The 15561-nt window shown below is 24.9% G+C and overlaps 1 protein-coding gene and 1 long non-coding RNA gene across 2 annotated transcripts in view; both read left to right on the top strand.

The window, feature by feature from the left end:
* LOC102680671 (leucine-rich repeat and immunoglobulin-like domain containing-NOGO receptor-interacting protein 4) overlaps positions 1 to 15561 on the top strand; it is a 448888-nt gene that overhangs the window by 113564 nt on the left and 319763 nt on the right. The window lies entirely within an intron of this gene.
* LOC116186315 overlaps positions 1 to 15561 on the top strand; it is a 26030-nt gene that overhangs the window by 3201 nt on the left and 7268 nt on the right. The window contains exon 2 of the long non-coding RNA XR_004151279.1: positions 10592 to 10597. This is a non-coding gene — a long non-coding RNA (uncharacterized LOC116186315). The remainder of the gene's footprint in view (positions 1 to 10591; positions 10598 to 15561) is intronic.

Genomic DNA, 15561 nt, shown 5'->3' with positions numbered 1-15561 from the left:
GTGTCTTCCTCAAAGACGTAGATGGTGATTCGAATTACAGACGCGGCCTCGCAGGTGTCTAATTATTGCAAAGGGTTGCCTGCCAATTCGCACAAGATCCGCGATAGCTTCAGGAAACGAGATGCAACCACGCGAATGTATCTTTGTATCAGGGTATAGTGAATGGTCGTTTCTCGAAGTGAAATTAAAATAATTAAAATTATATAGTAGGTTAGTTGTTGTAATAATGAAAAAAAAATATGGTGGTTTTATGCTTGAAATGTTTTCAATCGGTGTAAAAATATATAAGAACGTCGCATTAAAAATTAATATTGGAAATTTTCTATTTTTAAACACAGTTAGAAACATTTATTAATATAAAATATGAGCAAAGATGATTTTTTTCTATATTTTTTTCTATATTAATATATATATTAATATTAATATATTATATTAATAAGAAAAAACTAGATTTTATTGAAAATTTTTAAGCAATTTTCGTTCTAGAATTTGAAGGATCTTTGCATATATTTCTTATAGACTTCTTTTTAAAACAATTAATGACGAATAATAAATGTTTCTTTTTTCTTTCTACACAGTAAATTTATATTTAGTAATTTCTGTAACAATTTTTTTAAATTTAAATTTATTATATAACATAAAAAATTACTAAATATTTTAATTATTCATAAAAACTCGCAGAGATTTTAGCATTTATTATTATAAATTTTTTTCCTATAAAATAAATAAAAAATAAATAAAAAAAGCAAAATTAATCTCTCTATCTTTCTATATTTTTATATCTTACAAAAAAATTAAGTTATAAGTATTCCTAAATCAAGATAAACAATGTTTTCTTCTTAGTTCTTTTGTTAAAAACTTTAAAAATCAATTATTTTAAACGCCCGATTGATAAAAATTAATAATAAAATAAAATCTAATGAATGATATTAATCGTTCAACTTTAAAGAAGCAACAATTCATATTCATCAATCTAATAAAATTCAATTGGGCTTTCACCACTGCGATCTGTCCTCCTTCTTCCATTCTTGAATCATTTTTTATCGATTTATATTTTTCTGGTGACTTTGTCAATAAGATTCCTCAGATTAAAAAAAATCAGTTTCGAAACAACGTCCGAGTTACGATTGCTTGCTCTTAACAATCGAAACGAGTATTGCTTGATAGAAAAGAAATTTCATATCTCGAATTTGATGCATTTTTGACTCGAATTGTGGCGAATGAATAAATTTCATGAAATATGTACCAGTCGCGGAGACTTCATTACGTACGACAGCGGCTTATTAAAAATAACCGGCAAACTGGTTCTCTTGTCCGATATGATTATAGTCGACGAAGTAGAATGTCGTAATACGAACTGAAAATTGCAATGCATTTGTTCACTTTACTACTCTTTGTATTATAAGATGATCGACCGAGGTTTATTATATTTAATTTAACGTCTAAATATATCTACGAGAAATTATTTAATTTTTTATTTAGAGGATGTATTAATTTAAAATGTAAAGTGTTCATGTATTGTATAAATGTATTATTCGATTAATTATTATCGATGAATATAAATGAAGGATAATTTATTAAACTAATTATAGTAATAGATTTGAGAAATTGGTATGGTAGTATCTTGTATGATTTGAAAAATTTTATTAATAATATTATTTTCATTATTTTCTTATCTATCTTTCTATTAATAAGTTATTATTAATAATTATTTTTACATCATAATCCCAAACGTTCATATTTCTCATTTTAATTCACAATACATATCCAAAAGACACAATTCTTTAAATCTGACAGACTTTAAAATTATCGACTTAAAATAATATAATACATGTTCAGAAATGTATATTCATTGAAATTCTTCATTGACAATTCTTTCATTGATAAAATTTATTTAAAAACTCTTCCGTTCAACTCGACGCGTTTGAGTCCTGTCTGTAACTCGCGTTCAAAGAAAACATTCGAATAAAGAAATATTAAAATATAAATATTAATAAAGCAGCAAACGTCTCAGTTACCTTTGAATCGCAAAATAATGACTATGGATTCAAATGAATTCTTGTCAAAAGCGCGATATTTATAAAATGATCGATGCCGAATGCATCGATCATTCAGTACAATCTGTTACAAGATTACTCAAAAGGAAGTCGAAATGTCGTTTAACCATCTTGCATGTGAAACAAACTTATGGATGCTTTCTATGAACAGGCACAATCTGTTTCACTTTCCTCGTCGAAACAATGAAAATGGAGCAAAAATATAGTTCAGAGAGCAGAAATATTCCAATTTAAATTTCCATATTGATTCATGTGTGGTAGTGGAGAAGATGTGGTAGGGGATGATGCATTAAAAGGGCGCACGTCTTTCAGGATTGGTGATAGATCGAATGAAAAGCTTAAGTCTGCGCCACCTGTGAAGGGATCAATAGTATTTCGCGCGTGGCTAGATGATATTCGTAAAAAGCGTGGCTCAAATTTTTTCCATTTATTTCTTGCTCTATTATTGCATAAAATGTCTCGGTATTCTCAGAGAGAAAGTGAAGATGAAAAGATTTGTTTTTAAGAAAATCGAAATTATTTAAAAATGTATGAAAATATAGAATTAAATTTGACTATTTTCTAATGTAAAGAGAAAAGAAGAATTGATATAAAGAGAAATTTAATTCAGAAAAATTATCTTGACACTTTGTATTTTTTAAAATATTTTTTAAAATATAATAATAAAAAAATAAATAATATTTTTTAATTAATTCGAATAAAAATTTAAAAAATGAAAAACATATGCTCTATGTACAGATGAATAAAATTATTTTATTCATATACATTGAAAATTATTTTAGATCTGAAAAAATATGGAAAATAATTTTTTCACTTTAAAGATCATATTGAAGAAATAAAATTAGAAAATACACTTAATATCTAAAAATTGAGTATACTCGATTTTGTTTCAAAAATTTAAATATTTTATTCTTCGATTCATATTTATTTTTGCACGTAAAATATTCTTCTATTGATTATTTATTTTCATAAATAATGAAAAATTAATCAAATTGACATATACTCGATAAGTTTTCAAATCTAATTTATTCAAAAAGGAAGTCTTCTCAAATAAACACATTTTATTTCACGTGAAGTTATTTTTTTTTTTTTTTTTTTTTTTTTTTTTTTTTTTTTTTTTTGTTATGATTATTGAGACACTATGTCAGCAGTTGGAACGGTTAAAGAGTTTAAACCGAGCGCTGTCATCCTCGCGAATACGTGTGGATCAGGGAGCAATAAGGTGCATGGTCTTATTAAACGCGTCAGGTATCACGTCAAGTCTCTCTACTCGCTTTACTGCGCGAGATATCGAGTGAATATTCGTATCACCGTTGAGGTATCGTTATTGACATTCGATCACAATAACTACTTGCGAATTTTTCATGGAAAATAGGAACTTTATAAGATATAAGCCAGAGGATGCCGCGTAAAACTTATTTAAATAAAATTATCTCGATATTTTTATTTTATATTTATATTTTATATTCTGATCTTCTCTATTTGCATTTTTATTTATTGATTTATTTTCAATCTTCTTTTAATTCTTCATTGTCTAACGATAGTATCTTTTAGTACTCACTTAAATTAGAATGCCGTCTTGAATTAAATATTCTTAGAATAAATACTTGCACGTGTTATTTTTTTGAAGTATAAATTCATGTTTCTCTTTTAGTTAGTGTTCCAATATTATAAGAATGGTTAGAGAATTTATTGGCATCATATTTAGCTTCGTAAGAAGAACGTTTTATCGTATGCAAATTGTGGTAAAAAGAAGATTTCAGCATAATTCAGACTTTAAAGGATTGAATTAGCTATTATCTGCATGCTTTCTACGTATTGAAATTCTAAATTGAGATGTAATTATTATGAGAAATTAAAGGTGCTCATTATTCCACGAATAAATATGAAAGAGAAATTAAAGAAAATAATAATAATAATATTGAGAGATAATTTAGCAACAGTGTTCCAATATCAATTTTTAGTTTTACGTTCGATCGTTGTCGAAGAAAATAGAACTTCACGATTAATCTTTCATCTTTTTGTTTGCGACCTAGAGCAATGAATATTAATACACCCGTGGAAACAATGGATTACACGTGAATAAATTACGGGAGCCGCCAATCGGCTACGGTCATTTATCATTTGTGTTAAAAGATGTACATTTTTCATGACGAGTCAAAGGAGGATCGATAGACACACCGATGATACGTTCGGATTTCGCGATTTCTTGATACAAAACTTTTCTCTTTTCTCGTTTCTATTCGTGAATCATTTTGCTATGCTGAACGAATGACGAATACAAATATGCATGTATCATATTTCATTCATATGTGAAGAAATAATAAAAATATAAAATAATTTATCGAGTTAGGAAAATTTTGTTCCCTAATTTGTATAAATGATTTCCAACATTTGATTCATATATTACATACAGAAATATTCGTACTCTATATTCCAAGAAAATTTATCTTACATGAAAATTTTGATTTTACGTGAAAGTTTGTGTCGACAGGAAATCTCTTTGAGAGAATGAAATTAAATTTCAAAAAGTTTTTACAATTTTAAAAATAATTTCAGATTTAAAGATATTTAAGATATTTTTCATAACAGAATAATAGAGCATTAAAAACATTTTTTTAATTTAAAATTTTGTTCTATCTCATGTTATTATTGAAACTTAGAATATGTAATCCATTATTGTGTACATATTCACAAAGTTTTATTGAAAAGTTTCTTTTTAAAAATAAAAGAATTAAAAACATTAAATTTTTGTAATATAGAATACGAATATTACTTCTTTTCTCTGTGGTAAAGATTGTTTGATTATCTAATTGATAAATGAAATTTCCGATGTTCATATATTTTATCTTGCATATATTTCTTTGTAATAATAATACACATTTTAATTAATTGAATTATTATTTGAAATATTGATTTTATGAATGTATTATACGTAGATATTTTAATTATAATATATTTTTGATATTGAAATTATTAATTTATACGTGTATATTGTACATAATAAACATGTATTTTTAAAAAAATTCTTTATATTCGTATTATTTTTCAAGTAAATATATTCTTATTTTCACATACGTTTCTGGTAATTTCATTATGTTGATAATTGAAATGCAAATTGATAAAATATAATTATTTTAAATAAATATTTTCAATAATTGTATTTTAATAATTATTTTCAATATTTTTTAGCCAAAGATATATTCATTGTTTTTACTCATTTTTAAAAATGAAAAAACATTTTTGATTAATTCGATATTATTTCGATTGAATTACAATTCAATGCAATAAATATATATTTATTCTGATATTTATTCTTATTTAAAAATACATAAAATCTTCACGATCTCTGTAGCTCGTTATGTTCTAATAAATAAAATATTATATTTGCCAAAATTATTTAAGAATTATATATTTTATATGTATTTTTGAATGAATTTTATTTCACAAACAACCACCATAGTTCTCAATAAATGTTTCGAACAATGATAATAGCGAATTTGACGTAAATATTTTCATCGATACAATAATATCTCGCATCTGTGAGTTTCCATAGCTTAAAACTAAATATAACCGGTTGAACAGAGGAATCGATTATACCCGTGTTGCTGGTAAATCATACCTATCGACAGGAGAATCTGGTCTCTTTCGATTCTCTGCCAAAGATAACGTAAGGAAAGTTCGTAGGAAGTGTTAATCTTATTAGTCACGATTTTCCAGGTAAAAATTCGTAAGAACTCGTTCTTCCAGTCATCGTCGGGATTAAAATGAACGTTGAACTAGGATTAATACGAAATAAAAAAGAAATACTTAAATCTTACATCAAGTAAAATAACGTAAAAGTAAAAAAAAAGTAAAAAAGTAAAAAAGTAAAAAAGATTATTATACTAATCTAAAATATCTAAGAGAAAATTATTCTTATGTTAAAATAGTATTAAATTAGAATAAAAAAATTATTAATATAATAAATATAATTAATATAATTATTAATATAATTATAATAAAAAAAATGAGATAATTTTTTGATCAATTTTATAATAATATCTGAAATAAAAGAACAAATATGTTAAGTGAAAAAAATTAACTGTTTTTTAAATTTAAAAAAAAAAATAAAAAAATAATTATATACATAATAATTTTCATTGCAATTCATTTATGTAATATAGATTACAATTATGAAATTTATTTTCATTCAAGTTTCGATTTTTTGAAATAAAATTGTGTATCGATTGAACACACATTTGAAAATTTAAAGAATTAGTTCAATCTTTAACTTTAAGCATTTAATTAATTCTAAAATGAACAAAGACTTTAAAAAGATTATTTATTATCATAATGAAATTATTATATCTGAATTATTACAACACGACAAATTATAATAGGCTTAATAATACAATAACATGATTAATTGGCATATGTTTTATAAGATGATTAGCATTATTATTGTAAGTACATATTACCGATTGAATTTCAACATCATCGGTTTTATAGAATTAAATTTAACACGAGTGAAATATTAATAACTTTACTCAAAATTATTATTTGCATAATAATAAATTATACTAGTTCAGCATGAAAATTACCTGTCATTATATTATCATTGTATCTTTATCTACTAATAATAGTAACGTTTATATTCTAGTAATAATAATAATTATATTTAATATTATATTTAATAAATGCTTAGTCACATAAATTTTTCGATAAAGGAAAATTGAATAATACACTGTTATTAATAAAATATTATTATTATTTTAGTGTTTAACATAATTGTTATACATTAATCAAAATGATAAATTTAAGCATTATTCAATTATTCATAAACAAACGTGGCAAAATAGTAAAAGGGATTATTAGATTAGAGAAATATAAAAATTTTTTAGCTGTCAAATGATTTGTAACGCATTGAGAAGAAATTCAATTTTTCAAGTCACTATTTCTTATGAGATAAAACTTTTGTAGATCGTTCTTATCCAAATTTCCCATTATTTTGTTGCCAAATTTATGGTCGAGCATTTCGTATCCAATCATTGTTTTATAACACGTTCTTCCTCAAGATTATATTGCTCGTTGTTATAAATTACATTTTTTTAATGTTTGTCCAATGTGACTATATTTACTGACAACTGAATACAATTTATATCACTTTTTGCATTTATATGAATTTTGAAATTATGTAAAGAGAGATATAATAATATAGTAATTTTATTTTATTTTCATTTCTATTATTTGTTAATTTTATTTAAAACTTTATAATATTTCATTTAAAAAATAAGAATATAAAATAGTGATCTATATTTATGGAAACATTTTCCTTTATTTATGTTGCAGAGAAATGAATATCTATTCGAACTTTATATTCGTTTTATTGATTTTTCTTTAAAAGTGGAATTTGTTTTCTCTTATATAAATTATTGTTAAATACAATGATTATACATATCGTATCATTATAGATTCAACAAGTTGACGATAAATTTCAGCGAATTTTCGATTTTTCATTATCTGCTGTTAATAGCATTCTTTCAAACAGGAAATGAAAAAGAATATCTATTTACCTTCGATTTATTTATTTCCAGTTTCGAATATTTTATAAATACATACAATTTAGTTGCATTTTTTAATGTTATTTTTCACGTAAATATGTCAACGATGATCATTATTCATTATATTTTCGTCGGACGTTCCAGAAAGTGACGCTGAATTTTTCGAATATCGATTCGGTGAAGTACATTTGCCATGGAAAATAAGTTGACACTGTTCGAAAACACGGTTTTTCTTGTTCAAAGTGAAGCAATATAATTCAAAAGTTGGTAATAAATATGATTTTAAAGAACCTGTTGTCAAGCCACGATTTATCGTTGTGCATGCGAAGAATAAGTTAAAATAAATAAATTAAAGATGCAATGAAATAAATATTCAATGTTTCGTTTTACTTATGATTTAAAATTATTCGAAAATGACTTATTGTATGAAAAGATGTAAATATAATGTGAATAATGTCGAGAAAAGATAATTTGTTGCGAATGAATATATAGAAAATATATAAAAATTATTTTTTGTTCCTTTTAATTTCAATTTTTTACTTCATTTTTTAATTATATAAATTATATATATATTATATATATATGCAACTGTTTAGTTTTTATGATTTTTGATGATTACATTATATATTTATATTGATTAATTAATACGATATAATAATATAATTAATATATTTGTAATATTTACAAATTTATTATTTGCAAATTTAATATAAAATATTATATAAAAATAATATATATAAAAATAATATTTACAAATTTAATATTAAAGTGAAAATATCTTTTAAATGAATAATTTTTTTTGGCATAAATAGGATGTCTCTTTTCTAACAATCAATCAAAATATTAAAAATTATATAATTTTATTTAAAAGAAATATTTGAATATTAATTAGCTAATACAATTAATTGTTAAATCTTTTAAATATTATTGATTTCAAAATATTCTTTACAATCTTTTGGAAATATACTTCCAATTATTATTATAAAATACACAATTATTCTTATCCAAACATTTGAATATATTAATATTCAAATTTTCCTTGAATATTAATATATTTATCTTCCATTGAGAATTCATCATAAAATGGAATATTCTATAAACTACTTCTGTATTCGCATGTTTCGTGGTAAGATATAATTTCAGTTAATTTTAAAATATCTCTCGTTCTTTATTCTTTTCAAATATATTTTCATGCAAATGAAATTTTTAAAAAATTGGAAAGCAAGAAAAAAGCATTGTTTACACATCTTTTATTCGAAAACAGCTGTTCTTATGTGCATTCGTTTCATTAATACGTTTCCAACTTATTCGGCCATGCAAATCAGCTTCTCTAAATACGCAATTCGAATCTGTATTTCCAGAGGGTAATTCAGTCTTCAATTGCTTCCGAGAAATAAAGGGGTTTTGTTTACTTCCTTTACTGTTAATCGATCTCGAGCTATAGTAGGTATTACGTGGCCTTTCTCTGATCGTGGAAAGTTTTCTACAGATTTATTTTTGCCTAGCTGCACTGTATACTTTTGTTTGTACCTCTTGCAATAGAACTATAATTTACAACGATTTTCTTCCTATATCTTTCACATTCTATATCTAAAAATATCTATTTATCTGTTGTCACATAAGAAATATTAAAAATATTATATTTTATAATATTAAAAATCATCAATACAAAGATTTCTAATTGTAATTGAATTACAATTAGAATTGTTTTAGAAGAAAACAGTATTTAAGATAAAAATGATAAAATTTCAAAATTTATCAGAATATTTCTAATTATTTTTGTTTGGATACATATTATGAAGAATAAAATAAATTAAAAATATTTGATTTTAAAAAAATATTAAACATAATAAACAATCAATTTTATAATTAGATAAAAGTTTTTTGTAATATTAACTGAATATTTATTATAATATTAATTTGTATAATATTTTCTTGAAATATATATTATTTCTTCATCGTTAAATGATAAAAGATCAACTATTTTTACAATAATCCTATTTTATCATTTAACTTCAACAACAATTTAAATAAACCAATTCAAAATAAGCCCGCGGCTATTCCAAAATTTAAAAAAAAAATCTCTCTGCAATTGAAACATTTTAGTTTAAATTTGTGTTATCCAAAGATCAGCTGTATTTTTGGCATCGAGTATAATCCATGGATCGACCGAATCAATGTCAGGATGTAATAACCTACCCGAAACGATAACGCCACATGTTTTCCTCGATGTCACCGTGGCTCTAGTCGTATCGTTATAGAACGACGAAACACAGCACTTGTTCCTCCAAGCTTAAATCGTTTGCAATCACGATCGATGCACGATCGATTTTCTATGCAGAGTGTTAAGATGAGTAATACAAGCGAAAAAAGAAGAAGAATAAAAAAAGAATAACACTTTTTCGATTGTGGTTTCATTTAAAAAATTTCTCAAAAAGAATTAATTAAATATAATATTATTAATATATTATTCTGAACACATGAAAATATAAAATATAGAATCAAATTTTTGTTTTTCAACCATTGATTTGATTTTCAATCATTGCAATTTATAGATTTTCAAGGAAATTGAATTTTTAAATTCAAGTATAAGTATCTGACTACTTTACTGTATATTTTCAATTTCCAAGATGAGAATTTAAATACACAATTTTATTTTATAATCTTTTACCGATAATTTATCGTGATAAAAAATTGGCTAAAATTTAAACGACAAAATTCCATTCCTTTTTCTCGACTTATTCTTACACGTACGGTCATCCTCCGCTTTGTATCACCCTTCCTGAGACATCCTGTGCACCTCATGACCGACTTTTCCTTCTCACGGGCCGGAAACGCCCCGAGACGAAGAAGTGTGAAAGCTGATTCCGCCACGATGCCGTAAATCACCGGTGGCGGATATATAAAACCGATTATCGAAACTTGGCTAATGCGATTTTCCTGCCGTTTGCTCGAACGCCTGCTACACCACCGTGCATTAGTTGGTTTCAGATGTGTGTCGAATCGACAGAGGAATGATTGTTATTTACACGTGGCCGTTGGACGAAAATTATTATTATTACCCGGTTTATAGAAATTTGCCGCCTCTACAAATTGATACTCGCGTTCAACAAGTGATCGATAATCGGGGGATGATTTGTTGCGAGGTTTGACTAGAGGTTACTAATTAAGAGTGAATTTAAAGGGGAAAGTTTGAAGGAAATTCACTGTGTTATTTTCCTTCGTTGTGAAAGTTTTTGAATTAAATCGATGAATAGAAAATTGATTTCGCGGGAAATTGGGTAATATTGTCTACTTTAAGGAAAAGTTGAATTAATGTTTTTTGACGATTCTTTTATTTTTTTTTTTGAAAGTATATTTTCTGCTTGTGAAGAATACTTGATAGAAAATAATAATGATTTTTAACGTTAGATGATACGTTATTATTATACAATATTTTTTAAATACGTATTATAAATAATGTTATAACTTAAATATAATTAAATTGTTAAGAAAAAATCTGAATAGATTATGCAAATGACATATCTAATTTAACTAACAATTTTGCACTCCTGTTATCCTTTTGACAATTTATTTAGCTCGATATATAACTTTCATAAATTCTTCTTTTGAAAATGAAGACTCAAACGAGCAAAATTTATTCCCTCTTTCATCTTATCTTTCCTCGTAAAATCACTTCCTGCCTTGTTGCGCCGAGACACCTTGTATTGCTCCAGTTTTATCGTTCACAGGCGTAATGCTAACGACCTGCACGTTTGTATGTATACGTTACAACTAGTCGTTAGCCGTGGCGAAAAGGTTAACTATCGAAAAAAACGAAAGAAAGTCGATCAATATTTTATTATTATTATTATTATTATTTTTTTTTTTTTTATTTCCACGAGCAATCTTCGCCAAACGTATCTACGATTTGTTACAGCCGATGCTATAAATATCTGAAATTTGAAAAGCAACATAAATCCATTAATCAAACGTACGAGATTCGTGGATACACAAGATTCATGTTTTGTGTCACAACGATAAATGAATTTCCACGATATGTGGAAATGATGACATAAAACGATAACCATATTGATATTCCGTCGTGATTGTTTCGTACTGATGAAACTGTATTTGTTAATTATATAATTCGTTATATTCTTCAAAATTCATTCGTTTTAATGACTAAGTAGAATTGTCTATGAATGATTTTTCGCATATAATAATATAATGGTTTAAGAATTTGAAAGAGAGTTTATGCAAATAAAAAAATTATAGTGATGATAAAGTTACGAGCTCGTTGTTTATCGTCTACTTAAAATGAAACGAAGAAAAAGGGTGAATTAATGCGATTATTCAGAATGAAATGTCTGCTTTAATTAAAAGAAATCCAGTGATACACAAGGGATAAATAAGTAACTGTATTAAACAGCTTGGTATAAATTAATCTTTTTACAAACAAGAAATTTTATAACGATCGTAAATACGGTTAATTATGACGGATTTATTGCGAAGAATTTATATTAAAACGAGAAAATAATTTTTATAATTATTAATTGTTGAAAATGAGAAATGGAACGAAAGAGAAATAGTAAAGAAAAAACAGATTGTTATTCTTATGATAAGAAAAGCATAGTTCATATTCATATTTATTTTTTAATTTCTTTTTTAATTTAATTGATAATTAATTGATAAATAAAAATCTCTATTTAAAATTTAAATATAATTTGTATAAAATTATTTATATTATTTTTATTTTATTATTATTTTATTAATTATATAAATAAATAATATGCTTTTCTATTTTATGAAAAAAAGTTTATTGAAAGACATGGAAAAACTTCGATCGAAATTAACTTCACTGAATAATATGAAGTGAATAACTTCACTTCAATTCTATAAAAAATAAATTGTTAAATAATGTTTAATTAAAAGAAATTGAGTTTTTTATAATGTTTTGTAACTCTTTTTGTCAAAATTTTCATATAGATCTCATTTCATTCAAAGAAGTGGATTTCATTTACAATGATTTAATAATAACGCAGCTCATATCGATTTTTTTCAAGTTACAAGCCCATTCATCAAGTTTTTGACGTAATCAATTGAAGAAAGATAACATATTATCGTTGAATATCCATTTTTATAGCGATCTCTCTTCATATTTGATGAAGATCATTTTCCACCAGTGCTATTAAAGCATCGTTATATACTCAATTATTATGTTTATCGTGCAGCTCGTTTTGCAGAGAGAAATCCCCAGAACAGAATATTACAAACCATCGGTGTATTTTTCTTTCGTTAACGGTATTTTCTCCAAATGCTTTATTTACATTGCTTTAGTTATCATTAGAACAGCTTTATTTCCAAGTTTGAATTAATTATATTATATTAATAATATTATTAAATTTTCGTCGAAATTCGTATTAATAATAAATTATAAATAATTGATAAAATATAATTTTAAAAATGTAATCATAATTATATCTATATATATAATCATATCTATAAATATAATCATAAATATATATAGACATAATTATATCATAATTATGTCTATATTTAAATGTATTAAATATTTCTACATATGTATATTTTAATATTTATATATATAATATATTATATATATATATATATATATATTTTAATATTTATATTGATGTATATATTTAATAATAATTTATAGATCAAATCATTATCGAAAAAAGAAAAGAAGAAAAATTCGTTTGAAATTATTATATAATTTTTTAAAGATATTTTAGTTAAATATATTTTAAAATATTTATAGTAACATTTAAAATATTCCGATAAAAAAGAGAAAAAATATTTTGTAATTATATCGAATGTATTTCAATTTCACTGTTTATTTCAACTCTATTTCACTACCCACCATCTTTTACGCATTACCAGATCCCAAGAACGACCACCCTCGGCCAAGACTAATTAGTGCAATTTGAAATATTCACATTACGCGATCCTCGTACCTGTTAAAACGTTCCAGTCACACCCAGCACTCACGTTAATTCGTACACACCTACAATATTCAGCCAAGTTGGAATTTAATACCGCGTCTTTCTCACGTTAACTGGTCGTTCTTGCTTGTCGTGTGAGGAATTTATCTAATAGTTTTATTTGAAAAATTCACTCGAAATGTTTAAACTGTAAAATAAAATGCTTTTAAATAATATTAAAAATGAAAAATATTAAAAAAAATATAATAATTTTTATCGTAATTTTAAACATTTTTGTACAAATTATAAATTAATATCACTTGGATCAAATTCATCATATTCTGAATAATATTGTTAAATTTCAAATTGAATAAGTTTAATGATTTCACTATATAATATGTCATGAAATATATTTTAAGATTGCAATGCATTAGTTTATTCCATTAAATTATGATAAATTACTACGATCGATCGAAAACTTTGATTTTCTTACCAATTAATACTTTACGAGTTATCCAAAATATCAAATTATAATTGAATATATAATTCCGATATTATCGATCGAGCAACGATTTCATGTTCGATATATTACCCGAATTTTTCGAGCATGGATAGGCGAAACGACATAGAAATAATTCCATTGACATACTCAATCACGACACCAGGGGATCGGATAAAAATGGAATTGTTGAAACTTACGACTAACGTAATAATTTGAACGATATCTCGCCGCCGCCTATCTGCATTTCAATTACGCGCCAATGAAGGCAACGTTTTAAAGGGGTTAATAGAGGGCGCTTATCGCGAGGAAAAGAGACAACCGACCTCGTTCGCCACTCTCGACCAAGTGTCTCTGAGCTAAGTGTAGGAAAAAGTGGAAAAATGAGGAGACATATATTAAATACACATACATATTCATACAGTTTCCTTTCCCAGCTTTGATACGATAACGACATTGAATTAAATACATATTGCCCTTTTCGCGGCGAGACGTGTCGATCTCGTAGCGCGAAATGTCAACTCGGGTTGGAAAATTGATTTTGATCAGCCTGTTCTGTTGTTCTTTCTTTGGCGGCGGTGAAAATTGCCGGATCGATTCGCTCGAGCGGAAGAATGTAATTGATGGGAAAGTTGCGTGAGAATTAATGGAGAGATAGCGGGAAATTTGAAACGAATGAATGGAAATTAAATGTTATTATCATTGGGAATTAGAAATGTAGTTATTTTTGTTGTTTTTTAATTCTTATTACATTAAATTTTTTATTTTAACAATCTTCTGGTCGAGGAAATTCTAAAGTTGAGATGAGAATCGATAGAAAATATGATTCGGTTGAAAATTTATTGAAAAAGTGTATCTGTACCAAACGAATATGTAAGATAAAATATAAATAATATTAAAATGAATTGAAAACTTAATATCTCAATTAATAAGGAATAAATGAGCAATGTGAATTACAAATATATATTATAAATTTATTAGTATAAAAATTATTGATTGAAATATATTAATTTTTATATCAATGCATAGTTAATAATAAGTTATATCTTTTTACACTTGTTTTAAAAAGAATATTTATATAAAGCAAAGAGTTCTTAAAAATTTATAACAATATAAATTATGTAATGATACATATAGTAAGAATATAAAGAATATAGGAATTAATTACAGCAAATGTAATTGCGGACGTTATTTGAATGTATTAAAAGCTTACGATAATAATTAATGAAAACAGTATTATTTGTATTGTATTATTTAATGATGAATACAAATGAAATCTGTTTTTGCTTTATTGATTTAAATATTAATTCACACTTCAAATAAGTTTTTTATTCTAACACAGAATTATTGTTCCAATATTAAAACAATATAGTATTAATACTAATATAACTAAATAAGTTAATAATAATATAAAGCGAGGAAAAATAATTACAAAAAATAATATAAATGATTAAAATCTCAAAGTAAATAATTATTATAATGATTACCATAGAAATATTACATAATTTATTAATATCTTACCATGTAATGTACAA

This window comes from Apis dorsata, unplaced genomic scaffold (genome assembly GCF_000469605.1).
Source record: "Apis dorsata unplaced genomic scaffold, Apis dorsata 1.3 scaffold_598, whole genome shotgun sequence".
Classification (NCBI taxonomy): domain Eukaryota; kingdom Metazoa; phylum Arthropoda; class Insecta; order Hymenoptera; family Apidae; genus Apis; species Apis dorsata.
The sequence above is the reverse complement of the archived record's forward strand: the minus strand, read 5'-3'. Positions and strand labels throughout refer to the sequence as shown.